We start from the raw sequence: 16,968 nt of genomic DNA on the forward strand, positions 1-16,968 counted from the left end.
TAAAATAAATTTCGGAGTTAATTTCTCTGAATTAAAACTAAAATTAGCCTACAAAAGCAAAATAAAAAAAAAAAAAAAGTCAACAAAAAACACACACACAAACTTTAGAAGGCCCAGGTAACACCTACAGATCTGATGGAATAGGCCCCTAATAGAGATGGGAGGAACCCTTTCCTTGAGGACATACACTACGGAAACGAGTTGCCCTGAGCCACCTAGCAATGATGGAAGAGGAAGAAGGATGTTTACTCCAGAGAAGAGGAAAAGGGTCACTTTCTGAAGGAAGATGTTGCAGTCTTGGTAGGGCCTAACTAATCTGACTAGTGGTGCACCGAAATGAAAATTCTGGTGCCGAAACAATACGAAAATTCAAAATGCACTTGGCCAAAAACCAAAAAACGCATAGTTTTTAAAAATGAATATATATTTTTGGGAAAAAAAATACACTGATTACAAAAAAAAAAATATATACATACCAATTTTTTTTGTAAAATATGAAAGGATGTTACGGCGAGTAAATAGATAGCAAACATGTCACGCTTTAAAATTGCACATGCTCGTGGAATGGCGTGAAACTACGGTACTTAAAAATCTGCAAGGGTGATGCTTTAAAAATTTCTACAGGTTAGTAGTGTAAAGTTCTAGAGGAGGTCTAGTGCTAGAATTATTGCTCTCGCTCCGATGTTCGTGCCGATACCTCACATGTGTGGTTTGAACACCATTTACATATGTGGGCATGGCCTACATATGCGTTCACCATTAAGAGCGAGCACAGGGGCACTTTAACCATTTGACGCCCGGCCAATAGCCGTATGGCAGCCGGTAAAATGCACTAGCTTTCCGGGAGGCCGCCATTTGGCGTACTCCCGCACATGCACAGTTCGCGCGCTTGCAGAGCCACGATCTGTCACCGGCCGTGTACCTCGGACACGGCCGATGACAGATCTGAGTATTGGCCCCGTTGCCGGTACCATGTGACCTGCTGTGACCAATCACAGCAGGTCACATGACAGTTGTATACAATGGATGGCTTCATTCATGCCATCCATTGTATACTAGTGTCTAGCTGTGAATGGTCACAGCTAATCACATGCACATATCATGTGACTAGCTGTGGCCAAATCACAGCTAAGCACAAAAAAAAAAAAAAAAACCCTGAATGAATCAATGTCATTCAGGTAAATGCTTGCTTATAGCAAGTAATTCTTTGCTATAAGCAAATTCAGTAAAAAAAAAAAAAAAAAAAAAATACTGATCACTTCCCTAAAGTAGTACAATGTTAATATGGTAACATTGTACTACTTTGGACATAGTGAAATATGAAAAAAAAAAAAATCTTAAAAAAAAAGAAAAAAAAATGTAATAAAAAATTAAAAATAAAAAACAAAAAAAATTTTTTCACACTGTCACCAGTCAGTGTCCCTGATCACCGCCATGCCAGTTATATGATGACACTGTACTGCACTGGTGACAGTATGTAAAAAAAAAAAAGTGAATTTTTTTTAATTTTTTCATTATAACAGACACAAAGAAAAACGTGGGTTTTTTTCAAAATTTTCGGTCTTTTTTTGTTAATTTAGCAAAAAATAAAAAAAAATAAAAACCCTGGCGATGATTAAATACCACCAAAAGAAAGCTCTAGTTGTGTGAATAAAATGATAAAATTTTAGTTTGGGTACAATGTTGTATGACCGCGCAATTGTCATTCAAAGTGTGAGAGCGCTGAAACCTGAAAAATGGCCTGGGAGGGAAGGTGTAAAATTGCCCGGTATTGAATTGGTTAAACTATTTTTTTTTTTTATTTAGTTTTTTTTGCACTGTCCCTTTAAAATACAATTTAATCACTTTCATTCTTATCACAAGGAATGCATGCATCCCTTGTAATAGAAATAAGTGACAGGTGCTCTTTATGGAGAGATATGGGGTCAATAAGACCCCATATCTCTGCTCTGCAATGTAAAGCATTAGATAAAACAATATTGTCCGGAACCGGAAGTGACATTGCTCTAGTCCTCCAAGGGCATCTTTCTTTCACTAATCTCTATGCCCAGCACCGGGATTGTTCGATGGTTTCTCAGGTAAAGCTGAGAACTACTGAGCGGCAGGGTTTTTATGGCGCCTGTATCGGTGCTTTTTTTCAAATTGGCCGATAGGGGTGTTTTCGGCTGAAATGTTTCAGCCTCCGAAATTTTGGTGCATCCCTACTAGTATTCCAAAGTTTCTCTTCTCCGTCACTCAGCTAATGTGACCCCAGTACTGACAGAAAGGGCCAAACAAGGATGCTGTGTAGGTGTCCAATGTCCTCCTTATTAAGTGATGACATAATTGGTTGTTAGGAGGCTAGTGGGTTCACAATGAAAACCTATGGGTTTGTGTAACGAAACGGCAGATGTGATCCACCCACTGGCTTGTATACAATTTTTGAGATATTTTGCCAAGAAACCTGAAGGCACCCCAGATTCCTTGGGCATGCTGGTTGAAAAGGCTGCTTTAGAGCCTAGGTTTCAACAGCAATACCATTAAAGCCAGCGACTGAGATACAGGGTGGAGCAGAAGGCCCTGTGACAGGAAGCTGCACCTCTTTGAAAGGGGCCGAAGCTCGTCCAGGAGTATGTCGAACGTTCCTGGGTCCCTTTAAAGCAACGAGGATCACAGGAATCTGTTCTCTCTTATGCAGCAGTCGAGGGAGAATCTTGACTGGAGGGAATGCATATATAAGTCTGAAAACACACACACCTGTCCACATCTGGTGTTTGACATTTCCGACAGACCATCAGAAGATTTGAGTGGAGGGACCAAACCCTTTGTATCTCTCTGCCGAAGGAACTTGAGACTACTGCTCTTTGTGCCAGAAGTTGACTCAGAGAGGTCTGTAAATCTGCATGTCTGAGATGAAGCTGGTAGATCAGAGGGTAGGAATTGAAGCGGGGGGCTGGGATAGAAATTCTGTTTTGTTGCTGCTAGAAATGACAAATTGGACCCAGATGACCAGGATATCTCTGATCCAGACTGACACAAATGCAAATAGATGTGCTGCCCACTCCAGAGAGTGAGAGAAACCCTTCATTGCGAGGAGGGCTACTGGGTAAGGTTGGATGGTTTTGGAGTCCAGGGATTGTGATGAAAGAATGAACATGCCTTTGACTTAAGAGGACACCTGGGTAGAATGAAAGGAACCCTTTCAGTTAGAAGTACTAGCCATTAGGAACAGTAGGCTTAGGCTGCTTTTGTGGGGTAAAAGTACTAAATCCCCCCCCCCACATCTTGATAAATTTGCAAAGGAATTCAAACAATAACCATCAAATGGCATAAATGAGACCTTTAGTGAACAGGTTTAGCAGACCAAGCCTTCGACCAATGCTGCACAGAGAAGTGTCATACTAGCGATCTGGAAAAGTATATTCTCAAATAGCAACACCAAAGACATGATCTGTAATTGTTCCAGAAGAACAGGGTCCTCAAAAAAAGGATAACATTCTCTTTTTATTTATCCAGTCAGCAACAATCTGATTATGTGATGTAGTTGTAGATGGTTGTGAGGCAGGACCTGTGAATGTAAATTTTGCCTTCAATAGGGTTTCAAAATGTCTAACAGTATTCTTAAAGTGGTTCTAAAGGCACAAGGTTTTTTACACCTTCATGCATTGGATACATGAAGGTGAAAAAAAACCTTCTTTGTGAAGCAGGCCCCCCCCCCCAATACTCATCTAAGTCCCCTCTCCTCATTGGCTGAGACTGCAGCGGGAGCCACTGGCTCCTGCTGCTGTCAATCATTGTCAGTGAGCCAATGAGGAGAGAGAGGGTAAGGCCGTACCGCAGCTTCATGTGTGAATATGCACACAGAGCAGCGGGTGCCCCCATAGCAAGCTGCTTGCTATGGGGGGCACCCGACAAACAGGAGCGGCGGCACGGGACCCGAGAAGAGGAGGATCTGGGCTGCTCTGTGCCAAACCACTGCACACACCAGGTAAGTATAGACATGTTTGTTATTTTTGGAAAAAAAAAAGGATGTAAGAATTTAGTTTCAATTTAAAGGAGGGACATCCAACAGCAACAGTGAGATGCTTGTTGGAACGGAAAATGGCAGGATCCACTACCAGGACAGACTTTTTTGTAATTATAATCTCCTTTTCCGTATGATATAAATGTAACAAAGAGGAAGGAATACTTTTCAGGATTTGTCCAATCCTCATGCAAAGCATAATTCATTTGCCTGTGCAATGGAAAGGTCTTTCTAGATTTCGCCAGCCGTTTTGTTCCCATAGAAGCTTGTTTAGGCTGAGGAGTTTCTCGGTAAAAGCTAGTATGCACTGCATCAATAAGAAATCAGTAGAAAGCATGTGGCATGTGTCTCAAAATGCAGGAGATGAAAATTCCTCTGCAGGATTCCCTTCTGTATCAATCTCACCTTTCTCTATGTCATCCTCAGAGGTTAGAAGGATCAGATATACCGCTGAATAGATTCAGGCGAAGGAGACGCAGAACAACACTTTTGGATCCTGGAAACCAAAATGTTCTAAAAAGGGCAGAGATTCCAAAAGAAAGCTACGTAGTTGCAGTGAAATCTGCCTTATGCAGGCCATAGATGGGTCGAAAATTGGCCGATTTTTCGGCCGAAAATAAAATCGGCCGATTTTCGGATCGTTAGTGGGATATTTGTTCGGCCGTTTTCCGGGAATTTGGCAGATTTTTTTTATCGGTAAAGTTGGGGGAAAAAAAGGGCCAATTTTGCCGATCGGCCGATTTTCGCGGCAATGATGGGCAAATCGGCCGATTTTTTACCGATAAAAAATCTGCGCATGAGCAGTGACCTGCAAGAGGAAGACAAAAAGAAGAAAAAGAAGAAGAGGAAGACAAAAAGAAGAAGAGGAAGGATGAAAAATAAGAGGAATTCCAGTTCGGCAAAAAAGTGTCCCTGCAGAGAGCTCCGCTATTTGTTTGACAGTTCTTTGACATTTACAGCGGTTGCAACATTGTATCTATTTGTTTCCGAATAAAAACATCTGTATCCTAAATGGATACAAATAGATACATTGTTGCAACCGCTGTAAATGTCAAGGAACTGTCAAAGAAATAGCAGAGCTCTCTGCAGGGACACTTTTTGCCGGCTGTAGACGGGATGAAAATCGGCTGATTTTTTTTACCATTGCTGGTAACGTCGGTCGCTTGAACGACCGATTTTTCGTTTTTTAAAAGAAAAAAATTGGCCGTTTTTCTCCCCGTCTATGGCCTGCATTAGTCAGCCATGTCTGTTGTATGCCTGAGAGGGAACTACAATAAAGCTCGCCTCACACCTGTACAATTTCTTTCGAACAAGTATAGAAATCGCTCATCTGACCATACAAGTAGAACTATAGGCAAAACTTTTTTTCCTTTTGGATAGAGTAAGGGAGGATTATAACACCTGTTAGTTTATATTTTGCAATCTGTGTCTCATAGGGGAGATTTACCTTCACTCTCTGTTCCATAGCCAAAATAAGAAGTGAGAGAAAATCCCTGCAAATTAAGGGAATTCCTTGGGGACCCCCAAGCCATCTGACCTAGTTTCCTCATTGGAAGATTCCCCTCTACTACTTTTCTGGGTACAACCCAAAACTTGGGGTTCAATTTACTTTCACTTACAGTAACAGTTAACAAGACAGAGGGTGGATCTCCCCTAAAGGGGGTACAGACAGCGATAAAAACCTAAGAGGTTTTCGAATCCCTCTCCATTATATATATATATATATATATATATATATATATATTTTTTTTTTTTTAAGTTTTGACTTTAGGTGGAGCTTTCATGGGCTCCACTAATATTAAATGACATTTCCTTCAAGTACCATGTCAAAGTCTTGATTTTCATAGGAAGAACATTCTACTTCCATAATACCTTTGACAAGTGCATGTGCATGACACTAGTTACAATTTTTCTTGCTTAGGAGCAAACAAATAGAAAGTTGTTAGTTCCCATTAGGATTGGATAAAAAAAATTCCATCCTTGTCCTTTGATTTTTTTTTTTTTTTTTAAACACACCTTCTGGTCGAAGACAAAATGTTGAATCGTCCCCTTTAAACTTTAACTAATCAAATGCACATTTATAAAAAAATTAAAAATTATCTCTCTCAAATAAAATTTTACAGATGTAAGGACAGCTTTAGAGGAAAGTAGCGTCGTAGGACCTTCTGTTACATGAGAGATGTTAGGCCCTTTTTCTTAGTTCCTATACACCTTGTCTCTGCCACTGCTAAGTGAGGGGATCCCCTGTGGGGTACTCATAAAAGGTAGGCAGACTGAGAAAGTATTAGCATGCCCAGGAAGGGAGCCCCAATAACCCAGATTCTGACTGATGTCCTGGAGTTGAGTCTCTGGTACAGCAGGTAGCTGGGAGACCAGCAGACATGAGTCTTGTGTTCTCAGCAGATATTACAGGTGTAAGTGTGCCAACCAGAAGGTATAGGACTACGTCAACACCCAAACAGCACTGCTGTATAGGGGAAAAATAACCCCACCAAGCCTAAAAAGGCAAACGTTAGAATAACATTACCTACCACCAAGGTAGTAGATATTTAGAGAGGGGGATGAACACAGTAAGCAAATTACATTCCACAAGTAAATACGGGAACTGGTCACAATACATGGGAACCCTTTCTTACCTTACCCACACTGCAGGTTCCCAGAGGGGACCAACTTCACTCGTTATGGTGGGCATAGCCTTGAAGGAGTTTTCAGGATCTGAGTGCCATAGGATTGGACCACAGCCATGGACTCTGCTTGTGCACCCTGACACAATAAGTGTCAATAAGTAGCTGGCCCTTGATACAAGAACCAGAAAAAAGGTTTTAGGAAACTTCTCCATAGGACTGATACAACTCATATTAAAATCTCCACGCTACAGATATCCCCCCCCCCCCACTTAACACCTCATGTCCACAGGTACACTCAACACTTCCCTCATTCAACCCTACTACTATAGATAAGGTTGCTAAAAACTTTTTTCTAACACCCACCTAACCACCTGTCCCCTATTCCCTCTCTAATACTGTGGTCACCCTCTGGCTATATCCTACACTCTAACTCACATCTTCAATCTCTCCCTCTCTCCTGGTATCTTCCCCAACACTAAAACATGCACGAGTCACCCCCATACTTAAAAAGCCTTCCTTGGACTCCACCAATCTTAACCTATGCCCCGTCTCCTTGCTCCCCTTTTCCTCCAAACTCCTTGAACGCCTGGTCTACAACCAAGTGACCACTCCATTAAGAAAAACCCTTTAGTCTGGATTTTACCCTCAACACTCCACAGAAACTGCTCTCCTAAAAAACTTACTGCACACTAGTCTGTACTCCTACTTCTGGACAATTTGACTGCCTTTGATACGGCTGACCACCGCCTCCTCCTCAAAAAAAACGTTACTCTTTTGGTCTGTGTGCCCGTGCTCTTCGTTGGTTCTCATCCTATCCCACTGTATCTTCAGTATCATTCACAATTCTATTTCCTCCTCTCCTGTGCCTTTCGCCATCAGTGTCCCCCAAGGTTCTCCTATTCATGATCTACACCGCCTCCTGGGTCAACAAATAGCCTCCCATAGCTTTCAATAGTTCTCCACTGAAGACACCCAAATCTATTGCTCTCTCAGCACACATCAGTCTCCTCATGCATCACTAACTTATGGACTGACTGATCAGTCTGGATGTCACACCACTTCCTCAAACTTAATCTATCCAAAAGCGAGCTCATAATATTTCCTCCCCCACATGCCCCTTCCCCTGATTTCTCCATCAAGATTAATGGCACAACTATCAGTCCATCCCCACATGCCAGGGTTCTAGGTGTAAACCTGGACGCCATCTTAACCTTCGCAACATCTCCAAAATACACCCCTTGCTAACCAGTGACATGACAAAGCTCAACTTACTCCCAGGTTATCTCTCGCCTCGACTACTACAACTCCCTCCTCATTGGCTTACCCTTTACATAGGCTATCCCCCCCCCCCTCCAGTCCATAAATGCCAGACTCATCCACCTTACCAACCATTCAGTGTCTGCTACTCCTCTCTGCCAATCACCCAACAGTTTAAATTCAAAACACTAACAACTTACAAAGCCATTCACAACTCGGCCCCCCCAGATACTTCATTAACCTAGTCTCAAAATACCAACCAATTCATTCTCTTTGTTCTTCAAAAGACCTCCTGCTCTAGTTCTCTTGTCACCGCCTCCCATGCTCACCTTCAAGACTTCTCCCAAGACTCTCCCATTCTATGGAATTCCCTACCCCAATCTGTCTGGGTATACGAGGGTGCAAATTTGTCAGTGCCCAATTACCAGAAGCATGAGGCCTATAACCCACGGTCTATGACCTCCTGTGCAATTAGAATACATAAAACAGTTTTATACTTTTTCCTATATCAACTACATATTGCAGTCCTTCCACAAAGCAAAATTCATTAAAGAATAAGCTCACCTTTTAAACAAAAACAAATAAATGCACATCTTTTTGCAAGTAAAAAAAATGTGCATGTATTAATTTATTTTTTTTTTACCAGTAGCATAGAAAGCATTACATCCATGATCATAGGTGCCATGCAGGACTCCTGCAGACCTGTCTGTGTGATCGTACATTGTAAAGGCTAGCAGATACACTGACAGGAAGAGAGAAGGAACTACCACAGTGCTCATGGAGGTTCACTGAGAACTATATGCCAACAACCACAAAGGCTGTCGGAACTTATTTTACATTCATAGAATTCTGTGAATGAATAATGTGAATAATGCGGCCAAGGCAGGCGTAGCCCTGCAGGTCCATTTTTTTTTTTTTTTTTTTAAATGTGACAGCAAGCGGGGGAAGATCCCCCACTAGGTGTCACTCTATGCACCTTTGGGAACATGCAACATGTTCCCAAAGGTGAACTTATCCTTTAAAAATACCTCTAATGTACCATTACTTATTTAACCAGAAAAAGAGCAGCAAACTACAGCAACGCAGTCAGGAAGTCTTTTGATGATCTAGCAGCAGAAACTAAAATATTATTCATTTCCACAGAGGACTGTACATCTTCACTAAAAAGTCTGTGTCACAAACAGATAGATAGATAAGATATGATGCTGCTACAGGGGAACCTGCAGAGACCTCTGCTCCTCTGTGCATAGTAAAATGTGGACAGTAGAGAGTACCAAGAACAGAACAGAGCTCTCATACTAGAGACTCAGACATCTGATCATTACTATTAATTATACACAGCACCGTCATCTCCCATAGTGCTGAACAAAGGAAGAGACAAATGTGAAATCAGTATTAGTTAAGATGAATACTTTAAAAACCATTACAGATAAAAAGGCCTATATACACCTGAATAGCAAACACATTCAGCAATACCAGATACCCATCTCCAGAGATACAGGTGCTCAGTGCGGGTGACAATGAATTAGTGTGATACATCTGTGGTTAGTAATACAACGGTCAGCATACATCAGATGATCTGTAATGTTGGAGCGCATAGCTATGTGACTATTCAGCATGTTAGAAGGCAGCTCTGGGTACAAATCTACACAAGGTAGCCAGTGACCGCATTTCTTTTACTATATCCACACTGCTGCATAGGCAGCCAGCGTTGCATCAATGTGTCCACTACACACACTAATATATACCTCTCTCCCATGTACATTGCTATACAATTTAGATCATATATAAAAATTTATATGTTAACCTGTGATATCTGGATAAAATCACCAGGGTGCAGGCACATGCTATACGAATAAATGCCTTGCATCCCAACACATGCATTCAATTCTTCATATTCTGTGATGTAAATGCAGCAAGTAAAACAAGATGTGGATGTAGACAAGTAGACTGAACACGATAGTGGATCAAAAATAAAACGAATGCTGAGAGTACAATCGATAGTCTAGTTATAATGCATTCATCCGGGGTACCAAACAGGCTAAAAAAAAAAAAAAAAAAAAAAAAAAAAAAAAACACAAAAACACACACAACCCAAAAAAAAAATGGAAAAAAAAAAAAAAAAAAAACACCTAAACCCCCCCCCCAAAAAAAAGCAAATACACATACCAACCCCCCCAAAAAAGCAAATACACATACCAACCCCCCCAAAAAAGCAAATACACACACCAACCCCCCCAAAAAAAGCAAAATACACCCCCCCACCCCCCCAAAAAAAAAGCAAATACACACACCAACCCCCCCACCAAAAAAAACAAATACACACACCAACACCCACCCACCCCCCCAAAAGAAACAAATACACACACAAACCCCCCCCCCCCCCCCCCCCCCCACACACACACACACACACACACACACACACACACACACCCAAAAGGGGAAAAAAAAAAACCAAAAACACCCCCCCCCCCCCCCCCCCAAAAAAAAACACACACGTTTGAATATTAATTAGCTTTCAAGTGCAATGGCCACATAATAGTAGTGTGCGGGGATAATCAGACAGCCAAGCAGTAAGCACTTACCAGTAGGAAACAAATTGGGTAAACTACATACACAGCTTTCTATAGGCAACCAATTTTAAACAAAAAAAACCTCACAGCAACAGATCCGTGACAATGTAAATTAAAAAATAGCAGAGCAATAACAGTCAGAAAATAATCTGTAAATCACCCAACTTCATCTACAGTGTGCAACAATCAATTACATGTACAGCACAACATCCACCACTGTTCAACTTTTCCAACAAGAATCTTTGTTTTTCCTCCAGAACATCTGGGGCAGGAACACAGATTTAGGGATGGAGCAATAGGAGTATGAATGCATGTTCAAAAATTGAACTAGAAACAAAAAAAAGGAAAAAAAGGACTTCTCACTGGATGGTGGCTGCAGTCTATCCAACTTTGCTTGCTGCTGTGCTTGAAAAGATGGATGTTTAGGAATAATGGACGTGACACCAAATGTAAACCTGCAGCACAGAATGTTACAGTGGATGCAGCCACAGTCATGGAACAGGACATTGTAACACCTAACATGTAACATTGCACAGCAACGGATACTGGACAGATCATAGAGCAGAGCACTGTAGTATGGGGCACACAAATCAGGCTATGGACAGAGCAGTACTGGATGGATACGGCACTCAGGAGAACTCTAGCACTGGACACACATTATTACACTGTATAACAATGGACAGGATGTGCGCTGGACCCCGGCGACGGGGCGCGCAGAGCGCTGGACCCCGGCGACGGGGCGCGCAGAGCGCTGGACCCCGGCGACGGGACGCGCAGAGCGCTGGACCCCGGCGACGGGGCGCGCAGAGCGCTGGACCCCGGCGACGGGGCGCGCAGAGCGCTGGACAACAATGGATATTAGAAAGAACACAGAACTACAGCACTAGAGAATACTGTACATGTAGAACACTGCAGTGCTGAACACATATGAACAGGATCTCTGTACGGACCGAGATGACACTTCTAGGTACAATAACTATGTAAGGATGACGATGACACCCACAGTATAGGTATAATAACTCCATGGCTGGAGAGGACATCTCTAGAACAATCTACAGTAGGTATGAGGATGGAGATAACAATTCAGGGTATAACAACTCTATGACAATGCCACCTACAGTATAGGTACTCTGTATATAAGGATGGAGATAACACCCCTGGTTCCTAATCTAGGTGTGAGGATGGAGATGGCACCTCTTGGTATAATTACACTGTATCTAAAGATAGAAATCACACTTGCAGATCCCGCCCCAGGTATGAGGTTGGAGATGACACCTCTGGATCCTAATTCTAGGTATAGTAACACTGTAAGGATGGAGATGACACCTCAGGATCCTGCTCTATGTGGATGGAGATGACACCGGATGGAGGGATCTTCTTTAGGTATGTGGATGGATATTACTCCCCTCGGGGGGGGGGGGGGGGGGGAGATGGCTCTGTACATAAGGAGGGGGGGGGGACGATTTACATGAGGATGGGGGGGAGAACTCTGTATATAAGGATGGGGGGGGGGGAGAGAACTCTGTATATAAGGATGGGGGGGGGGAGAGAACTCTGTATATAAGGATGGGGGGGGGGAGAGAACTCTGTATATAAGGATGGGGGGGGGGGAGAGAACTCTGTATATAAGGATGGGGGGGGGGAGAGAACTCTGTATATAAGGATGGGGGGGGGGAGAGAACTCTGTATATAAGGATGGGGGGGGGAGAGAACTCTGTATATAAGGATGGGGGGGGGGAGAGAACTCTGTATATAAGGATGGGGGGGGGAGAGAACTCTGTATATAAGGATGGGGGGGGGGAGAGAACTCTGTATATAAGGATGGGGGGGGGGAGAGAACTCTGTTAATAAGGATGGGGGGGGGAGAGAACTCTGTTAATAAGGATGGGGGGGGAGAGAACTCTGTTAATAAGGATGGGGGGGGAGAGAACTCTGTATATAAGGATGGGGGGGGAGAGAACTCTGTATATAAGGATGGGGGGGAGAGAACTCTGTATATAAGGATGGGGGGGGGGGGGGGAGAACTCTGTATATAAGGATGGGGGGGGGGGAGAGAACTCTGTATATAAGGATGGGGGGGGAGAGAACTCTGTATATAAGGATGGGGGGGGGGAGAGAACTCTGTATATAAGGATGGGGGGGGGGAGAGAACTCTGTATATAAGGATGGGGGGGGGAGAGAGAACTCTGTATATAAGGATGGGGGGGGAGAGAGAACTCTGTATATAAGGATGGGGGGGGGGAGAGAGAACTCTGTATATAAGGATGGGGGGGGAGAGAACTCTGTATATAAGGATGGGGGGGAGAAAACTCTGTATATAAGGATGGGGGGGGGAGAAAACTCTGTATATAAGGATGGGGGGGGGAGAAAACTCTGTATATAAGGATGGGGGGGGGAGAAAACTCTGTATATAAGGATGGGGGGGGGGAGAAAACTCTGTATATAAGGATGGGGGGGGAGAAAACTCTGTATATAAGGATGGGGGGGGAGAGAACTCTGTATATAAGGATGGGGGGGGAGAGAACTCTGTATATAAGGATGGGGGGGGGGAGAGAACTCTGTATATAAGGATGGGGGGGGGAGAGAACTCTGTATATAAGGATGGGGGGGAGAGAGAACTCTGTATATAAGGATGGGGGGGGGGAGAGAACTCTGTATATAAGGATGGGGGGGGAGAGAACTCTGTATATAAGGATGGGGGGGGGGAGAGAACTCTGTATATAAGGATGGGGGGGGAGAGAACTCTGTATATAAGGATGGGGGGGGGGGGAGAGAACTCTGTATATAAGGATGGGGGGGGGGGAGAGAACTCTGTATATAAGGATGGGGGGGGGGGAGAGAACTCTGTATATAAGGATGGGGGGGGGAGAACTCTGTATATAAGGATGGGGGGGGGAGAACTCTGTATATAAGGATGGGGGGGGGAGAACTCTGTATATAAGGATGGGGGGGGGGAGAGAACTCTGTATATAAGGATGGGGGGGGAGAACTCTGTATATAAGGATGGGGGGGGGAGAGAACTCTGTATATAAGGATGGGGGGGGGGAGAACTCTGTATATAAGGATGGGGGGGGAGAACTCTGTATATAAGGATGGGGGGGGGAGAACTCTGTATATAAGGATGGGGGGAGAGAACTCTGTATATAAGGATGTGGGGGGGGGGGGCTCTGTATAAAAGAATGGAGGGGGGTACTACATGCGTGGATGAAGCCGGGGATATGACACCATACAGCTGATGAAGGCCCGGCTCCCTCCCGCTTTCCTACCTCACTCACCAGTGAATGTCCCGGCTGATCGGCACCCTCATCCCCGGCACAGCGCGGCCTCCTTCTCCGCGGCTCCCCTTCCCCTCCTAACACCTCAGGTAATGCCTAGGCCCGACTAGGCCCCTCAGGCCGCCCCCCGGTAATCGCTCAGGCCGCCGCAGCTCCCTCTCCGTGTGCAGCGCTCGGCGGCGGCAGCTCCCCCGCAGACACTACAGAGGCAACACAGCATCCCCAGCCTGACCGCGACGGAAAATAACGAAGAAAGCTAGACAGCCCCGACAGACGGCAGACAGCTGCCAATCGCCAGCTAGCTCCAACGGCCTCGGCCAATCAGACGGCGAGACTGCCAAGACAGCGTGGCTCGGGCTGCCTGGAACGTCCAATCAGCGGGCTGTTGGCTGCCAACCATGCGCAATGAGGGCGGTCCCGAGCGCTAAGTTTGGTGGAGAGGCAGGCCTAACCCGGTAGCATTAGTTGAGGGAGTGTGAGGAGTTGGGGAGAGCTGGGCTGAAGGGCCCAGTACTTCACAGATAGGGGCCACGCTGCCTGATCTGTTCCTGGGGGCAAAAAATGAGCCCTGATACCACGCAGAGGTTGTTCATATGCCTTTGCTACCAATCCAGCCTCCATTACAGTAAATATAAACGAACATTTATGTGACAGAACAATAAAGTTTTTTTACTGTACTTTTTTTTAATTCTCAATGTTTTTATTGAGTTTTTATCACTTGCCCTCCAGAGGATTTGCCCCCCCTTCCTGACCAAGCCATTTTTTGTGTTATGGCGCTGCATTTTTAACTGACAATTGTGCGGTCATGCAACGCTGCACCAAACTTAAATGTACGTCTTTTTTCCCACGAATTGAGCTTTCTTTCGGTGTTATTTGATGCCCTGTGCATTTTTATTTTTTGCGCTTTAAAAAAAAAAAAGACCGACAATTTTGAGGGAGAAAAATATTTTTGACTTTGCTATTAAACATTTCCAGTAAAAAATTTTAAAAATCAAATGTCATCATAAATTTAGGCCAAAATGTATTCTGCGCCGTGTCTTTGCTAAAGAAAATCACAATACCTGTAAATTAATTGGTTTATGTGAAAGTTATAGCGTTTACAAATGGCGGTATAGATAGTGGAATTTTGTTTTTTTTTTCATTTTTACTAGTAATGACGGTGATCAGCGACTTATAGCGGGACTGAGGAGGGTATTCTGACATTGGGGGGAACTGAGTTGGTGTCACTGACATCCCCAGTGACACCAGTGTAGTGATCAGTGCTAAACAAAAGCACTGACACTATACTAATGGCACTGGGCAGGAAGGGGTTAATATGAGGGGCGATCAAAGGGTTAACTATGTGCAGGGAGTGTTTTACTAGGGGGTGGTGTCTGTGTGCTTCACTGTAAGCACACTGCTTTGGATGGCTGTGCTCTGCACAGCCATCCAGAGCAGTGTGGCCGAACTGACAGGGAGGAGGACTGTTAGTAAACAAAACAGTCCTCCTTCCAGTCGGTGATCGTTGGAAATCACCAGGCACCGGCGAGTAATTACCTACCTGGAAATGCAAAATCACGTATATATACATGATTTTGCACACCCATGCCACCCTGTAGCAGTATTTCTGCTATAGGGCGGTCAGGAAGCTGTTAAAGATAATGTCAGTAAACAAAACAAGCATTCATTAATAAATAAAGGGTTAGTCCATCGTACCGAACTGCCCATACAGGTAAGGTTTTGCCATGGCCTTCACAATCTCCTGACCTCAACATAATTGAAAATCTATGGATAGACCTTAAAAGAGCAGTGCGTGACAGACAGCCCAGAAATCTCAAAGAACTGGAAGACTTTTGTAAGGAAGAATGGGCAAAGATACCTCAAACAAGAATTGAAAGACTCTTGGCTGGCTACAAAAAGCGTTTACAAGCTGTGATACTTGCCAAAGGGGGCAGTACAAGATATTAACTCTGCAGGGTGCCCAAACTTTTGCAGACGCCATTTTTTTGTTTTCTGTTATTTTGAAAGTGTAAATGATGGAAATAAAATCTAACTTTTGTTGACATATTATAAGAATGTCTAATCTGTAATTTGATGCCTTTTGGAGATTTTTCCATCTTTACTTGGCTTCTTTATGCACATTAATACAAATTTTTAGCTGGGGTGCCCAAACTTTCGATCCCCACTGTAAAAGTTTTGATAGGGTAAGGGTGTTTATAACAGCCATTTAGATGTGGACACTAAGTGGGGTGACACGTTAGTAACACAGGGTGATTATATGATATTTTTGTATTTATGTGGGACAATGCACTATATTGAGTTTTCTTTTTTTGAGGTTTACACGGATTAAAAGAAATGTTTCCATGAAGGTGAATTATATTTTGGGAGCACTTATATCATTTTGAGAAGTTATCACAGACGCCGAGAGACTGCTGCGTTGAATCATAGGGTGTAATACGAATAGTTGATCTGCCTAAATTGTTCATAGCTGTAATCCTACTTGGATACAGCAAAGTGGGTACCTGAAACAGACAAAAGGAGAGCCAAGAAACTGCCCAATACAAGACCTATTTAACTAAAACAGGCCCTAAATCATTTTAACAAGGGGTGCTAGGAGCTTGCAATCCCATGGGGCCACTGTGTAATACTTGTGGCCCTGACATGAATGACTGTACGCGGGTAAAGGTCAGCACTCGTGTATACCTGCGAACAGCATTCGGATATATCCCCTGAATGCACAAAGTTTGTATTCAGGCAATATATCTCTACGCATTTTTATGAGTACTGGCATATAGCAGCGCACAGCTGTGCATGTCTATGGGCAACTGTATGCTGCACCAGGGCTTCCTGAGCACAGAAAAGGCCAGAATTTATTCAATGTCAAACCACCCTAATGTGCCCATGTGCATAAAGCCTTACACCAATCAGTCATAACTGTATGATGACCCACCTAATATTGAGTAATATTGAGTAGGTTCCCTGAAAAACAGCCCTGACCCATTGAATCATGGACTAGACTTCTGAAGGCATGCTGTGGTATCTGCCACCAAGCCATACGATGCGCATCCTTTAAGTCCTGAAAGTTGTGAGGTGGGGTCTCCATGGATCGGACTTGTTTTTCCAGCACATCCTACAGAGGCCAGTGCCATCAGAGAATATCGTGATCAGGAAGGGGTGTACTTGGTCAGCAACAAGGTTTCGGTAGGTGGTACGTGTCAAGTACCATCCATATGAATTCCAGGACCCAAGGTTTG

The 16,968-nt window shown here is 43.8% G+C and overlaps 1 protein-coding gene across 3 annotated transcripts in view; it reads right to left on the bottom strand.

Annotated features, from left to right (window-relative positions):
* Positions 1-14,001, bottom strand: part of SOCS5 (suppressor of cytokine signaling 5) — a 62,985-nt gene extending 48,984 nt beyond the window's left edge. For 2 of the 3 annotated variants that reach the window (XM_089653912.1, XM_089653914.1), the window contains exon 1: positions 13,736-14,001. The gene's annotated coding sequence lies outside the window, so the exon portion shown is untranslated. Of the gene's footprint in view, positions 1-13,726 lie in introns of all 3 variants that reach the window. The other variant, XM_089653913.1, reaches the window with a different exon arrangement.
* Positions 14,002-16,968: the final 2,967 nt, after the last annotated feature.

This window comes from Staurois parvus, unplaced genomic scaffold, assembly GCF_062004578.1.
Source record: "Staurois parvus isolate SC_StPar_1 unplaced genomic scaffold, SC_StPar_1.0 ptg000727l, whole genome shotgun sequence".
NCBI lineage: Eukaryota > Metazoa > Chordata > Amphibia > Anura > Ranidae > Staurois > Staurois parvus.